Source organism: Aethalodelphis obliquidens, unplaced genomic scaffold, assembly GCF_003676395.1.
Source record: "Aethalodelphis obliquidens isolate GAN/ISIS:26980383/991018 unplaced genomic scaffold, ASM367639v1 scaffold17, whole genome shotgun sequence".
Classification (NCBI taxonomy): domain Eukaryota; kingdom Metazoa; phylum Chordata; class Mammalia; order Artiodactyla; family Delphinidae; genus Aethalodelphis; species Aethalodelphis obliquidens.
The window spans coordinates 20,032,854-20,048,564 of NW_020837961.1; the positions used below are offsets into that span (position 1 = coordinate 20,032,854).

General features: G+C 48.3%; 2 pseudogenes; both read right to left on the reverse strand.

The window, feature by feature from the left end:
* LOC113626009 (transmembrane 9 superfamily member 1-like) overlaps positions 1-13,206 on the reverse strand; it is a 74,435-nt pseudogene extending 61,229 nt beyond the window's left edge.
* A 1,578-nt stretch (positions 13,207-14,784) lies between these two features.
* On the reverse strand, positions 14,785-15,094 carry LOC113626127 (uncharacterized protein C8orf59 homolog; annotated as a pseudogene).
* Positions 15,095-15,711: the final 617 nt, after the last annotated feature.

The following is a 15,711-nucleotide window of genomic DNA, read 5'->3' on the forward strand; positions in this document are numbered from 1 at the left end:
AAAAAATGTAACCAAATCACTTTGCTGGACACCTGAAATGAACACAATACTGTAAATCACTATACTTCAATTACAAAAAAAAAGACTAGTAATGCACACACAAAATGAGACTGCTTGTATGTGCTCTAGTCCAGTCTGGCTTGTGTCCTTGTAAGAGGAGGAGAATAGGACACACAGAGAGATCTGGAATGCTCACACAGGGAAATGGCCATGTGAGGACACAGCAAGCCACAGAGAGAGGCCTCAGAAGGAAACAAACTGTCCTCGCCTTGGCCTTGGCCTTCCAGCCCCCAGAACTGTGATACTTTGTTATGGCAGCCAAGCAGACTAAGATAGGTCCTTTAGATTTGGGGGGTGGGGGTGGGGGTCGTGGGAATGCTGTGATGGTCCACGGGTGGGAAGGGTCTGTGTGGGAAATGGCCCACCAGTCGCTCTGGGGACCGCTGCAGGCTCCGACTCTGCACCACCCAGCCTGCCTGCTGCCCTCTCTCTTCAGGACACACTATTCCCTGATGTGGGTGGGACTCGTGCCCTGGTGTCAGAGTTGGAGAGAAAATAGAATCGAGATGTGGGTTAGCAGTAGGATGGGGAAGGAAGAAAAAAGCAAATTCATTTATAGTCTGTGGAGAGCCAACCAAGGATCCCGGTGGGAAACAGGGCCGGGCAGAAGGCTCCGCTTTCCTAAATAGAACTCTGTTTTGACACTCTCCCTGCAGCTGTTCCACCCCACGCTTGTCTGTCTCGCCAAGGGCGCCGGTAAAAAGCAGCAGGACTTTAGCCTCTCACGGCGCCATCTGGTGGCGCGCAGGGAGAGGTACAGTGGTTCTTGTGCCCACAGCCCGGTCTCCCCACAGCCAGAGAAATGCCTTCTGTTCTTTAAGAGTAATAGAGGGGTGGAAAGCAGCCGCGGGGCGCAGGGAGATCAACTCGGTGCTTTGCGGCCGCCTGGAGGGGTGGGATAGGGATAGGGAGGGTGGGAGGGAGATGAAAGAGGGAGGGTATATGGGGATATATGTATATGTATAACTGATTCACTTTGTTATAGATCAGAAACTAACACACCATGGTAAAGCAATTATACTCCAATAAAGATGTTTAAAAAAAAAAGTAAGAGAGGGATGGATACAAAGACTCTAGGGAAGAAAGGGATGATGCAAAGAGCACTGGACTGGAGTGAAAAAGGGACTCTGGCTTTGAATCTTATTAGGTGCACAGTCTTGGGCACGTTGATGAATCTCTTTGTGCCTCCGTTTCTTCATGTAAAAAATATGGGTGACTAATGCCAACAGGATTTTGTAAGGATTCATTGTGATAAAGCCCCCAGAGCAGGAAAGTGGTGCCTCAGTGAATGCTTCATCCCTCCTTTTCTTCATTCCTCCTTGTACTCTGCCCCCGTCTCCCCGCCCCAACACGATTTTGTAAATAATCAAAAGTTATTACTGCTGCAGGCACGGCCTTTTTAATTTTAGCGGAGGGGTTGAGGGAACGGCGTCTGGAAGAACCTGAAACTGTGTGTTGGGAGAGCAGCAGGGAGTGGGTCCCGGGAGTCCCAGCTGGGACTGGGAGACCCCTAGGCTCTGCCCTCACAGGAATCAGAGTAGCTCAGACCTGTCCTTAGACCTGACCTTGACTTCTTGTTTCGGAAGAGGATCCTGCCTACCTGTGGTAAGGGACAGGAGGTGGCAGGCTCCCATCACCTCAGGCATCCAGGCACTGGTGATTGTTTTGCATTATTTCTTTTTGAGATCTCCTCCAGGCCTAGGGATATTATAAATCCGTGAACTAAAGCAACATTGACAAGAGCACCAATTATCTAAACATGCAGTGCAAAACAGGCTAACATCTTGCATATACAGAACATCTGCAATTTGGGTTAAAAAGTGAGAGGGAAGAGAAAGGGGTGCTGTATGCTGAGAAAGGGTTCCAACATATTAAAGGTAACTGAAATATTTTCCCCACACATTAAAAAAAAAAAAAAAGTAAACCTGACGGTATCTCTCCTGCCAGCACTGGGATATAGGGCATGTGTTTATATATGGCAGCTCTTGCAGATGCCGTATTCTTTCCTGGAGGCTCCCTTTGCCTTCTCTAACACACTAGCCTTGAAATACATAATTCAGCGGGACAAGGGTCCCAACCAGAGACCTGGAAAAATATTCATCGCACACGAAAGAAGATTCAGGGACAGGCTCTTAAGCCCTCTTGGGGCCCTGGAGTCTTAAGATCAATGACTTTGAGCCTCTTGGGTGTTCTGGGCTCCTACTTCTTGCCGTATCCAATGCACACACAGGTACCTCGAACTGAGTCCCCTCCTTTTATCCAGTTCCTCTCTCAGTAAATTGCACTAATGATTTCAGTTAAAATCATTAATCTACCTGGTTGCTCAAGTCAGAAACCAGAAATGTGAGAATCCTTAACTCCTGCCTTCCCGCTGCCTCACCCCTGTATCAGACATATTAGCACACCATGCCTGATGCCTTAACCTTATGTCTCTCCTGAATCCTCTGCCACACGCTCGACCTAGGCTCCACTGTGGTTGGCTGACTCCCTGTGGGGTATCTGTAATCTGCCATCTGAGGACCCCCAGCCATACTGCTGGTGTCCCTGGCTCCTGTCTGAGGTGCCACATGGCAGGGCTTGGGGTGATGTCAGGCCAAATGATACAGACGAGAAGGCTGAGTCATTAACCTATAGCAAGGGTGTTCCAGTGACTTTGGGGGTGACAAATTACCCCAAAGTTCAGGGGCTTAAAACAATCATTTAGTTAGGCTCGTGGACTATGTGGGTCAGTAGGGCACAGTAGGACTGGCCTGTCTCTGTTCCTTGATGTCTGAAGGCGGAGCTGGGTGACTCATGGCTATGAGTGACCCTATGCTCGTGCAACAGAATCATCTGAAAGTATCTTCACTCCCAGAGCCGGCAGTGCATGCTGGCTGTTGACAGGGTCTGTGGTTGGAGCTATGAAGCAGAGCCCCTCCACCTGGGCTCTCTGTGTGGCCTGGGCTTCATCCCAGCACAGTGGCTTTAGGGTCGTCAGCTCCTTACAGGACAGCCAAGGACTCCAAGCACAGGTGCTCCAGTGAACAAGGCAGAACCCGCATGACTTTTTATGACCTGGCCTTGGAAGTCCTACAGCATCACTTCTGCTGTGTTCTCCTGGATATGAGTGAGTAATTCAGGCCAGTCCAGATTCACGATAGGAGATACAGTTCCCATCTCATGATGGGAGAAATTTGCAGATGTGGTGTTTTTTTTTTTTTTGTGGTACGCGGGCCTCTCACTGTTGTGGCCTCTCCCGTTGCAGAGCACAGGCTCCGGACGCGCAGGTTCAGTGGCCATGGCTCACGGGCCCAGCCACTCCGCGGCATGTGGGATCCTCCCGGACCGGGGCACAAACCCGCGTCCCCTAGATCGGCAGGCGGACTCTTAACCACTGTGCCACCAGGGAAGCCGTGCAGATGTGTTTTACTGGGAGATTTTGAAGACATGTTTTAAAACTGCCACGGGGGAATCTTTGACCAGTGAGAGATGGGAGATAGAAGCTATATTCTCCTTCCTCTCTCCAGTGGACTGTTCTAGGGTGCAGTTACTCCAGCACCCCATCCAAAGATATCCTGGGTGGCTGGCTGGGTGCCTGTTCAGTGACTAGCTGTGTCTCATCACAGCTCATCTGGAGCAGTGGTCTGGGTGGAAACGCATTGCTTCCCGTCATTCTGCCTTACTTCCCTTTCCCTCACTCTTGCTGCCCTGGTACCATGCTGTCCAAGTAAAGCACCAGTCTTTAAGCCTTGCCTCGGGCTTTGCTACTTTCAAGAGCATGGGCTAAGATACTCACCACAACCAATCTGTCACCCAATCCCACTGATTTATTCTTTTAAGTATCTTTCTTATCCATTCACTTTTCTCCATTCACACCGACATTCCCCAAGGCTGGGCCACACCTCCTCTTGCTGGACCACAATAGATCTTCCCAACAGATCGCTTTAGATCTACACTAATAGTTCTCTCCCATCAGTCCACACTGAAGTTAGAGTGATCTTTTTGAAATAAATCTCATCGCCAAACCTCCCAGCTTAAAACCGCTGCGTGGTTCCTGATTCTCATTCTGAACTAGGGCTTTTCCTCTGCAGCATCGTTGACATCTTGAGTGGGAGAATTCTTTGCTGTGGGGCTGCCCTGTGCAGTGTAGGATATCTACTCCCCAGATGCCAGTAGCAGCCTACTCCCAGTTGTGACAAGTAAAAATGTCCCTGGAGGGGAGGGAGGCAAAATCGTCTCGGTCGAGAAGCTCTGGTCTCAAGTAAGCATTCCTGACATCCCCCCTGCGTGGACTGGCCCTGGCTCACCAGGTGCCACCCTCTCCCAGGTCTTTATGTAACAGCCAAGGCTAGACTTCTCTCAGCATCCTCTGAACCATGCCAGGGCCTTTCCCTATTCAGGCCTTCTTACTGCTGTTCCTCAGCCTGGAACATTCCCTTTTCTCCTGCCTGTCCACCCTAGACACACACACCTGCACAGCACTCATCTGGCTCACCCTTTATCATCAGTCCTCGGCTAAAACGTCACTTTTGTGAAGGCTCCTCTGGCCTCCCAGACTAGGTTAGTCCAGTGATGCATGCTCCCATGGCATCAGCGACTACGCACTTAACAGCATTCATCACAGTGATGGTGAATTAATTAGCCTTGGGAAGCCCTGTTAATGCTTTCCTCAATCCTCTGTAACCTCCACCAGAGCGTGATGCTGTCATCTTGCTCAGCCCTGTATGTCAGTACTTAGCACAGAGCTTGGCGAGTGGTAGGTGCTCAGCACATTTGGGAATGAATGAATGAATGAACGGACAAATGCTACTTACGTGCATTCTTGAGAATCTTCACATTCCTTTCTTTCCTTGCTTTAGATTTTCCTCTGTCACTATGAAGCGGGACTCTCACTGCATGTGTGGGTGAAAGCCCCGTTCTCTGTTTTATCAGCCAAACTCTCTGACTGATCCTGAGAATCTTTCCAGACCCTGCTCAGCTCTTTGACCTGCTCCTCTACGAAGAATTTATGTAAAGTACTTTGCAGAGTACTTTTAAATTTTACTAAACTATTCTAGAAGCCAGAGGTACATTGAAGGATCAAAGTCCAAGATATGGTATTTGATTCCTCAAAATATTTACCGAAAGATGGAATCTCGGGCTTCCCTGGTGGCGCAGTGGTTGAGAGTCCGCCTGCCGATGCAGGGGACACGGGTTCATGCCCCGGTCCGGGGGGGATCCCACATGCCGCGGAGCGGCTGGGCCCGTGAGCCATGGCCGCTGAGCCTGCGCGTCCGGAGCCTGTGCTCCGCAACGGGAGAGGCCGCAACAGTGAGAGGCCCGCGTACCACAAAAAATAAATAAATAAACTAAAATAAAATAAAAAGATGGAATCTCCTCTCTTGGCTGCTTGTCCACCAAATGGGACTTCTTTTGTCTTTTCTCACCTCTCATTCCTGACTACCTCCTGCAGGGATGCCAAATGTGATGTGTTGCGTCCTGTTTTGGACCGTTTCTCAATGGAATGTAAGCCTTTAGGGCAGAGGCTGTGTTTGGCTTGTGTCTAGTTTTAACCAGGACTAAGGGTTAAATTCTGGTCATTTTACATTTAAGCACCAGTGGGTTTTGTTCCTATCACAAGCTCTTGCTGGGAAGTGTTAATATGCTGATTTCTGAAAACCTGGCATTTTTCAGGGCATCCTTTAGAAATGATTCTGGAAAACAGTGTCTGTTAACTGACTTGTTCCAGTTTTGCTGATGTGCATTCTCAGGGCATGTGGAAAGCTGGAGGAGGAAGTTTAACTGAGCCGGGAGGCTGGCCCATGGTGACGCTCCAGCTTCCTCCCAAGGTTGCTGAATCCCTGATTTCTGGTAACCCTGGGATTTACTCCCCCTAGTGGTTTGACGAAATATAACTTCTCTCGATGGAAACGACAAACTTTCAGCTATGACTCCCAGCTCTGAATGTGTGGCGGCTCAGAATCTTCCGAATGCAAATCAGGGATGAAAAGAGATGATAAGCCGATGGGTCCTCTGAGAAGGGGATGGGAAATCGGATCATGGAGGTGGGAGACGCAGAGGGCGGAGGAAGCTGTTTTGTCTAAAATTCTGGTCCCAGAAACTGCCAGAGACTGAAATCCCGAGGATGCTTTGCTAACGAAGTCCCAGCAACAAAGGCGAGAACCAAACACAATCTAAGGTAAAGCAGGAGGGATAAACAAGAAGAAAGAAAGGAAGAGAAAAGGAAAGTGAAAACCAGGCACCCAATCTTTGAAATTCCTTATCCTCTTGCTAAGGTAGAGCAAAGCAGTCATAGGCCTTCATGCCTAGGTTCGTGTCACGCTAGGGTTTTCCTCTTTGGGGGTGATCCACTAGCATGTGGGACCCTGTGGCAGCTGACTACTGTGAGAGATGTCTTTCTCTCCCGTTATAGTGATAATATCCTGTTAACCTCAGCGTCTCTTCTTTCCAGTTTAAAAGTAGCAACCCCATGCTTGTGGCTCATCTGACTGCATGGCGATGGCTGTTGAATACAGGCGAAACACAAGACCTGGATTATCTACAAAATACAAGCCTACCCCTCACCCATCACTCCTAAACAATGATAGACACAGGCTTTAGGGATATTAACTCGGGGACAGGCTTGTGAATTGGACGTGGCCAGTTACCCAGAAATATGTATACTATATATATGTATGTAGGTATGTGTGTGTGTGTGTGTGTGTATATATATATATATATATATATATATATATATATTCTTTTTCAGATTCTTTTCCATTATAGGTTATTACAAGGTGTTGAATATAGTTCCCTGTGCTATACAGTAGGTCCTTGTCATTTATCTATTTTATATATAGTAGTGTGTGTCTTTTAATCCCAAGCTCCTAATTTATTTTGTTATATTTCTTCTTCTGCAGGACATGACTGGGCCTTCGATCTGATAGATGGGTGTCTTGTGAGTCATGTTGGCCCAGGCTGGGCTGTGAGGCAATTACCATGGTTTGGCGTGTCAGCCCCGTGGCAGATTTAGTGCCACATTTCAAAGGCCGAGCTGCTTTTAACTGTTTGCTCTTAATCTGCGACCTTTTGTGTTTTCTCATCCAGAGGGGGAATAGCTGCCCTTTCCTAGGCTTTAACAAGCCCCAGAGAGACAGGAGGGGAAGCCACAGTCCCCCCTTTTTCTGAAGTAGCCCAATCACACTGCACCCTCTGCATGCTAGATTTCTGTCCCACCTACATAGGATAGGATGCCTAGTGAAGGGACCGGGCAACGCGCGAGAGACGAACTAACATTTACGCCTTAAGGACAAGCCAAAGAGAAACGTCGTGTTTTAGTTCAGAGGAGGCGAGCTCTCTTCCTTTCGTGTGTAGAAATCTCAGTAAGTTTTCGGAGGCAGTAGCTGGCCGTGCTGATGTCACAGAATCCAAGAGATTTCTCAGTTAAATTCGTGTCTATTTCAACAGCGCCTTTGGTGATTCTAAAGTGAGAACTGCCAAGTCTCGATGGACATCAAAACCAGTTAGCGGGCAAGTACTGGTGGATCTGATGAGGAATTAGCTGGGACACCGGCTCCAGCCAGACTGCTCTCTACTGAGACCTCGGAGCACCCCTTCTCCCCCACCTCAGCCTCGATTTCTCTCCTGTGTCTGTCTTTTCCTCCTTCCTCCACCCAGGCACCCCCAAAGTCCTGCTGTGGAAATCTCCCTCCATTTCTCCCGGGCTGCACCCTGAGGCCCCCAGGATCCCGTTCCTCCCACCCTCACCTCTTCCCTCCTGCCACTGCAGAACCTGCCATACCCGTTCCTCTTGGCTCCAAGGACACCCACTTGTCCTTGGGCTCCAAGGACACCCACTTTGGCTTCCACCAGCTGCTTCATTCCCCCAACCGCACCCCAAGATGGTGTGTGATCGTTCCTCTTTGGGAAGCAGTGAGATGGTGCGACTAGACCAGCTTCCCAAAGCTCTCTGGGTCGCAGTGTCCTTACCTGTAAACTGAGAATAATTTACAACTTCAGAGCAGTGTTGTGTGAGTTATATGAGCCTGTGGATGCTTAACCAACATGAAACTGATGTTCAAAAACGGATCCTGAATGAGGCCTAGCAATCTGCGTGTTTATATCACCTCAGGTGATGGTGGCAGGTGGTGAGGACCTCACTGAGAGACACTGGTTAAGACGGTGGTTCTCTACCTTGACTGTGCACTAGAATCATCTGGGGAGTTTTTAAACAGTTCAGGTGCCTGGGTCGAACCTGAGATCAATTAAATCAGAATTGCTTTTGGTGGGGAAAGCTAAGCGCCAGTATTTTTAGTGACCCCCGGGTGATTTCAGTGTACAGCCAAAGTTAAGCACAAGGGCTTTGGGAGCAGCAGGGCTGGGCTATACTGACCTTGGGCCAGTCACTAACCCCTGAGCCTCCGTTTCTCCATCTGAACAATGGGAATAAAACATTTGCTTCATTGTTGATTAGGCAGATTAGTTGAGACATTTCTGCATGGGGCCTGGCACAGTGCTCGAAACTTCCCTTCTGTTGAGTGGAATTGGGAGCTGGGGTGGTGGACATCAGAGCCCCTGTCAGACTGAGGTCCGTCCAGGGTGTCTCAGCCCTCTGGGCCCAGGGTCCTCCTGCCTTTTGCTGCTGTGGTCCCAGAAAGTATATATGAATCCAGCTCTGAGCATGGCCCACAGGGAGCCTGACTTCTCTCCATGGGGGGGTGGGCAGGGAGTTTTTGCCAACAGCCCTCTTTTAAAAGTGCTTCATTTCAAATACTATTTGGTTTAAAAAAATTTACTAATGATTAAGCGAAGAGGCAAATGAAGTGTTAATTCCTCTCGTTCAACTGCCAATATGCAGCATGTTACCTCACTTATGGGTTACAATTTTCTTTACCGTGAAGCCACCTGAGAACATGGCCACCATTTATAATGTTATTTTTGTAAGAATATGTGCCTTGAGGTCCAAACATTCAGTTTACAAATCCCCTTTGGAGACATGAGGGTAGAATGTGTGTGTGTGTGGGGGGGGGGGCTGCGTGGGCTGGGGCTTGTCAACAAGAATTTCTAATTCCCCTCCCCGGTCCCTAGATCCTGCTTTACTTTATCCTCTCCCAAGCCTTATGTACACTTACGACAACTCAGGTTCAGACCTATTACCGTCAAGAGCCATTCTGAAGCAATTCAAGTGCTCTGTTTCCATTCTGGGAAATTATAACGGCATCCTGTGATCATTGCTGCTTTGTACCGGGCCCTTCCCTACAAATAGATCTTGTCTCTTCTGCGTCCACCAGGCCTGAGGGCATGGAGGGGGCGGCAGAGAGACCTCGTGGACGCCCTGCCACGTGCTCCGTTCTGTGCTGTTTGCATCTCGCGTGTTATTTCATTGTCATCAGACGGACCCTGTGTGGTTGGTCCTATTATTTCCCTTTGAGAAAACAGGTCAGGGGATGTTTAGCGACTCGCCAACACCATACAGGGACGTGAGCCTAGATCACTAGCTCAAAGCTTGTGCTCTTCTCACTACACTACCCTGGGGACTCATCTTTAGTTTCCTCTCCTTTCTGCTCCCCTTTTGTCTCTGCCTTTGAGCCTGGATGGGACATTCCTGGTGTTGGATGGCTGTCAGTTTCTGCCCGAGGCTTGGTGTAACCTGTAATACTCTGCCCTGTGCCCTGCCCATCCCAGGGCAAAGGGCTCTCCAATGTAGGAAATGCCTTAGCACTCTGTAGCTTAATTTCCACACCCAGGGTCACAGAGCAAAGTGCTCCAGCTTCTGAAGGGGGAGAAAATGCTCTGCAGGACCGCTGCAATTCCCTGAATTTTTGCAACATGTAGGCTGGGGCATATTTTCTCAAGTTTGGTTAATCTGAGCTTTGTTTGCTGCGTCGTTAAGGTGTTTTCAATTGGTCAGGACTTCCAGCAAGAGAATGAAATAAACACTAGGCACGTGGAAACCTTTTTCTGGGCTAGTTTTCAATCAGGAGTATTATGGTCCTTGATAATTGTGATCACTGACGGTTTCTGGGCATCCTCGGGCAGGTGGTGTGTTTTCTGTATCTCTGTGGCCAGGCCTGTTGGCAGCAGAGACGGCTTGCCGTAGTACCAGTGGAAACCAGGACAACAAGCTGTCGTTTTTTGGAGGGACAGGGATAGAACACAGAGGGTGAAGTCAGGAAATAATTGGGGGGGATGCAACTGGTCTGAGAGAACATGTCTATAGTTATATATCTTTTCATCTATCACCAAAATTATTCAGAAATAGTTACATTTAGAGTTTACATTTCATAACAACAGTTCTTTCACATGGTTTGGGGTTGTTTTTATATTACCAAACTTTTCTCTGGTTTGCCTTATCCAGAGTATAATTTTGGTAACAAACACTGATTAATAAGCTAAACTCTCACAAACTCTTGTAGTTGTTTTGAGTTTATATAGGGAATATAAACCTTTTAAAAACATTTTACTAGGGCTTCCCTGGTGGCACAGTGGTTGAGAGTCCACCTGCCGATGCAGAGGACACGGGTTCGTGCCCCAGTCCGGGAAGATCCCACATGCAACGGAGCAGCTGGGCCCGTGAGCCGTGGCCGCTGAGCCTGCGCATCCGGAGCCTGTGCTCCGCAGCGGGAGAGGCCACAGCAGTGAGAGGCCCGCGTACCACACACACAAAAAAGTTCTCAGCACAAGAAAAAAACTGTAATTATGTGAGGTGATGGGTGTTAACCTAAACTTATTGTGGTGCTCATTTTGCAATATATACATATATCAAGTCATTATGTTGTACATCTGAAACTAAAACAATGCTATATATCAATTATATCTCAACTAAAAAAAATTATGGTCACCACGATGATGGAAGAGTTGGGGTGACAGTGGGAGGAAGCCTGGCAGGGGGCTTAGGGCATTGTTGGAATATGCTGGACACGGGTTCAAATCCTAGATCTTCCATTTACTAGGGAATAAAGTTAGAATCGGCTTAAATTAGCATGTTAATCTCTGTGGGGTTAAATAAAATCTTCCATCGCCTCTCTTTTCCCATGGGAGGTGGGAAAGGTCTCATCAAGGCCTTGGAGCCAGGCAGGGGACTAAGGAGTCCAGACTTTGGAAGAGAAGGAGAGGGAATTGTTTTTGAGCTGGCTGAGACGGGTTAGCCGCAGGTGCTGAGCTGGAGGGCTAACCCCGCAGGTCGGAGCTTGAGATCTGAAGCGGGTCGGGGAAGCTGTGCCCAATCCAGGTGAAGATCTTTGACAGACAGCCTGGACCCGCCTGCCTCTCTGATTCCTGTTCCAGGGCAAAGGGCACGCAGCCGCTTGAACCTCCCTTTTTTTTTCTCTCTCCTTTCTCAGCTCTGTTCGCCTTATAAGGAAGGTCAGCCTTGCCAAGTCGAAAGTGCCTTTGTTATCTTCCCCTCGATTTCTGCGAATAGTCCCGTGAACCAGAACTTTCCACATGAAAGATGGCTGCTCTCTCTGTCCTCTCTGCCTGTCAGCAAAGTAAGCGTCCCGGGGGGTGTGTGTGTGTGTGTGTGTGTGTATGTGTGTGTGTGTGTGTGTGTGTGTGTGTGTGTGTGTGTGTGTGTGTGTGTGTGTGTGTGTGTGTGTGTGTCAGAGAGGGAGCGTTTTGGGGTTTCTACTCACTTGCTGGTGGTCCGTGGGCTTTGCAGAGCACGCTGTGCTCAGGGTCATCGGTGCCCCCTTCCCTGGGGACAGGCAGAGATTTGGAACATTCCAGGGATTAGTTCTTCCAGTGGGGATGCCGTGGGCCTTTGAGCCCAGAGATTCTGCATCATCTGTAGTTACAACCCACAGCCCAGTTCGAGTGAGCATTAGAAATGCGGTAACCTGGGGGAAGTGGGCTATAAATATTAATCTGGAGTGTTCCAAAGGTAACATTGTACCTGCTTATAAATCATGGCTGTGATTTCTTGAACCCCGATCTTTTAATTACTGTGTGTTTCTTTCTTTTTTTTTTTTTTTGGTACGCGGGCCTCTCACTGTTGTGACCTCCCCCGCTGCGGAGCACAGGCTCCGGACGCGCATGCTCAGCGGCCATGGCTCACGGGCCCAGCCGCTCCGTGGCATGTGAGATCCTCCCGGACCGGGGCACGAACCCGTGTCCCCTGCATCGGCAGGTGGACTCCCAACCACTGCGCCACCAGGGAAGCCCCCTGTGTGTTTCTTAAATAAGCTGGGTATGGCAGGTATGATTATCAAGTTAAAAAAAAAATCTCCTGCAAAAATATGAGCTTCAGATTAAGTAATTCATTCTAAATTTTAAAGTGCCTTCCCACTAGGATTATTCAGTATCCTGATTGCCTGGTTAAATAGAGGCGGCTTCTCCTCTGGGGTCACTTTTGCTCAATTCATATTATCTTAGGCATGTGCTTCCTTAACATGCAAAATGGGAAAAAGGGTCTGAGCCTTGGTGAGCACGACTTATGAAGAACACGTGTTTCTTTATTTTCCCAGTGTGCTTGTACCAGGAAACGGGGCAGAGCAGCGGACGTCTCAGCCCAAGCACGGGGCACCACGGTTTAGGATAGATAAAGAGTCTGCACACACACTCAATGGCAGACTTGCTAGCCAGTCTGTTTTGTGAGTTTATGAAAACATTATACCTTAAAACACATGTTTTGTGGTTTGATTTACCGTCTTTTCTGGAGTGAAGCAGGATGCTTATAGCCAACTAAAGCAGCACTTGGGTCTGAAACGCCTTGTGTTGACCCTCTACACGTAGGCACGGTCCACCCGGTGTGTGCCCACGTCCTGGCCCTGCAGAGAGCACAGGGGCAGCTCCACGGTTGCCCCAGGCTGGCATAGCCTCTGCCATCCCCACAGAGAGGTTCTGTTTGCTGGTGGGTGCAAGGGATGGTGTGAATTGCAGTCTGAAGTTCAGGCAGCTGAGTTGGGAAGGGGAGACGGGGCCAATGGTGGTTGGTGATAGATAGGGGAGAGAGAGAGAGGGAGGGAGTTGGCATTAAGAACCAGAATTCGCTGCTTTAGCGAAAGTCTGGTGTTTACAGAGGTGAGACGCCCTGTGCTATATAGTAGAAGCAACTCAAGGCTTGAAAACAGACTTGTATCTTCTGGTCCAACCACTTACAAGCCGGGTGCCCTTGGCCGGGAAAATCTGTCCTTCAGTGTCCTCATCAAAGAGGGTTAAACAGGACACTGGGTAGGAAGTGCCCACCATGGTGCCTGGCCCAGGGTTGGTGTTCAGCACAGTCACTTCCAGTCCTTGGCTGCTTCCCCACAGAGAGAAGCTTCTGGTGGATTGAGAGGCAGCCTTGCGGTGAAGAAGCCCAGCTGTGGCTGGGCTGAGAGTGGGGGCAGGATGAGGGGTCTTGATTCACTTTCCCCAGCACACGTGTCCCGCTGAGGCCCCTGACCTGAGACTCCTTGGAACTGGAGCTGATGCAACTGAGTCCTCCTTCCTGGGGCTGGAGGTGGTCGGGGTCTTCCATTTACTGAAGCTCATTCCTCACATTTGCTGCTGCTCCAGACAGATGCCGACCAGGTGCAATGAACAACCAGAAAAAGCCAGCCCTGCAAAGCTTTCACTTATTCGCCTGAATTTTGAAGCTCTAGGTTCTGGCGCCGTTGCCAATAGAAAGATCTAGGAGCACACATCTTTCATCGTTTCCATTTTATCGTGAAAACCAGAAGCCTTGCCCGGTGTGTTCTCTGAGGCTGCGGAGCACGTTAGAAGCAGTGGTAGCAGCAGGGTCCAGGGTGGCCAAGCCCCACTTTTCCCCTCCATAGATAGACCTCCTCTTTGGCTCCAGCTGAGGCCGTGAGCCACTGGCCTCTCCAGCTTTATGCTGCCTTGAAAAGACTTAGCCCAGGGTTGGAAACCGTCAGTGCCTAATCCCACACTTATCTTCAGTCTACTCTCCCAGACTTCAGTGATATGACTACAGTTTGAACGAGAAAGAGGCCAGTCCACACTTAGATGTTCAGCTGTAGCTTCTAAATCAGGACCAACACTTTATTTGCAGCAGAGGGGAATGAAGGGGAAGGAAAGTAGCCGGCTGTGAGAGGCTTACTCGACCAGGTTCAGTATTTACTGACTTCTTGTTGGAGGGGAGATAGTACCATGATTCAGGAGGAAACACATGGCCCCTAATACTGTCACACAGTGAGAGACTGAAGCTGCAAACTTGGTGTGGAAAAGGAAATTATTTGTAAAACATTAGCAAGTAGGAAATGGATATCAAGGTACTAAAATAAGGGAGACCAGAACAGTGTTGGAGAGAAACTGTGAGAAACTGAAACTGGAAGAAATAATCTGAAGGGAAATAATAGACCCCAGAAGTTAACTACGGGGTAAAACGAGGGAGATAAGGACAGGAGGTGAGAACTATTTACAGAGGAGGAGGTGTGGGTCTGAAAGTGAAAGAGGGTCACAGAACTGATGATCAGAGGCAGGTGATCCCAGGCATTGGGGTTTCATAATCTAATGTATTTTCCATGCAGCAAATGCAGAAGAAAGTCATAATCATTTCATAATAGGGAAGCTGAGTCCTGCAGGGAGCCATCATCCCCATGTTTTCTTGTGATCCCCCCTTCCTGTCCTTCCTCACCTCCAGGCAACTACTGATCTACTTTATGTCACTGTAGATTAACTTGCATTTCTGAGAATTTTATACAAATAAACTTACACAGTAATACTTTTTGGCGGGTCTTGCCTCTTTCATTTAGCATAAATTTTTGTATAAAACATTTAATTTATTGGTCTTTTGGGGGAATTCAATGCATCACCAGTGTATTACTACTGAGCCATTCATCTTGTAGCTTCATCAACATTAACTGGTTCGTTTTCATGACACTGCTGAGGAATCAGCTGTTTCTGCAGAGGTTCAAGAGAAAGGCCTTTTGAGAAGTGTGCACGTTCCTTTTGTATATCTACCAAAGCTTTATTCACTCAGTTATCTTTTTCATCATTCACAATGTTTATCTTAAGATTAGTGGTAACTGGTTTTGCTTTATTTTTAACCTTAAAGCTTTTTTGGCTGGCTATGTGGAATACATTCCTGGACTTCTGCTCTCTTAGTTTGTCCTTGGCCATTGTCAGACCTCCGATACCCCTCATGGAGCTGCTCAAGTTCCAGGTGACACCATCTACACACACCTCATTCTGCATAATTATTCTGAGATTCATCCATGTTGTTTCATTTATTAATAGTTCATTCCTTTTTACTGTTGAATAGTATCCTGTTGTATGGACAAAGCACAAATTATTTATCCACTCACTGTTGATAGACATTTGTGTTAGTCGGCATTCTCCAGAGAAACAGAACCAATAGGATACACACACACACACACATACACACTCTCACATATCTATTTTAAGAAATTGGCTCATATAATAGTTGGGGCTGGTGAGTCTGACATTTGCAGGGTGGATTGCAAGACTGGAAATTCCAACAAGAATTGATGTTGCAGTCTTGGGTCCAAAGGGAGGCAAAAATCTCTTCCTCTTTGGGGGACCTCAGACTTTTTTCTTAAGGCCTTCAGCTGATTGGGTGAGGCCCACCCACAATATGGAGGGTCATCTGCTTTACTCAAAGTCTACTGATGGAAATGTTAATCATCTCTAAAAAATACCTTTACAGCAACATCTAGACTGGTGTTTGACCAAACAGCTGGGCACCATGGATAGCCTAGTTGACACATAATCTTAACCATCAGGGAGTTG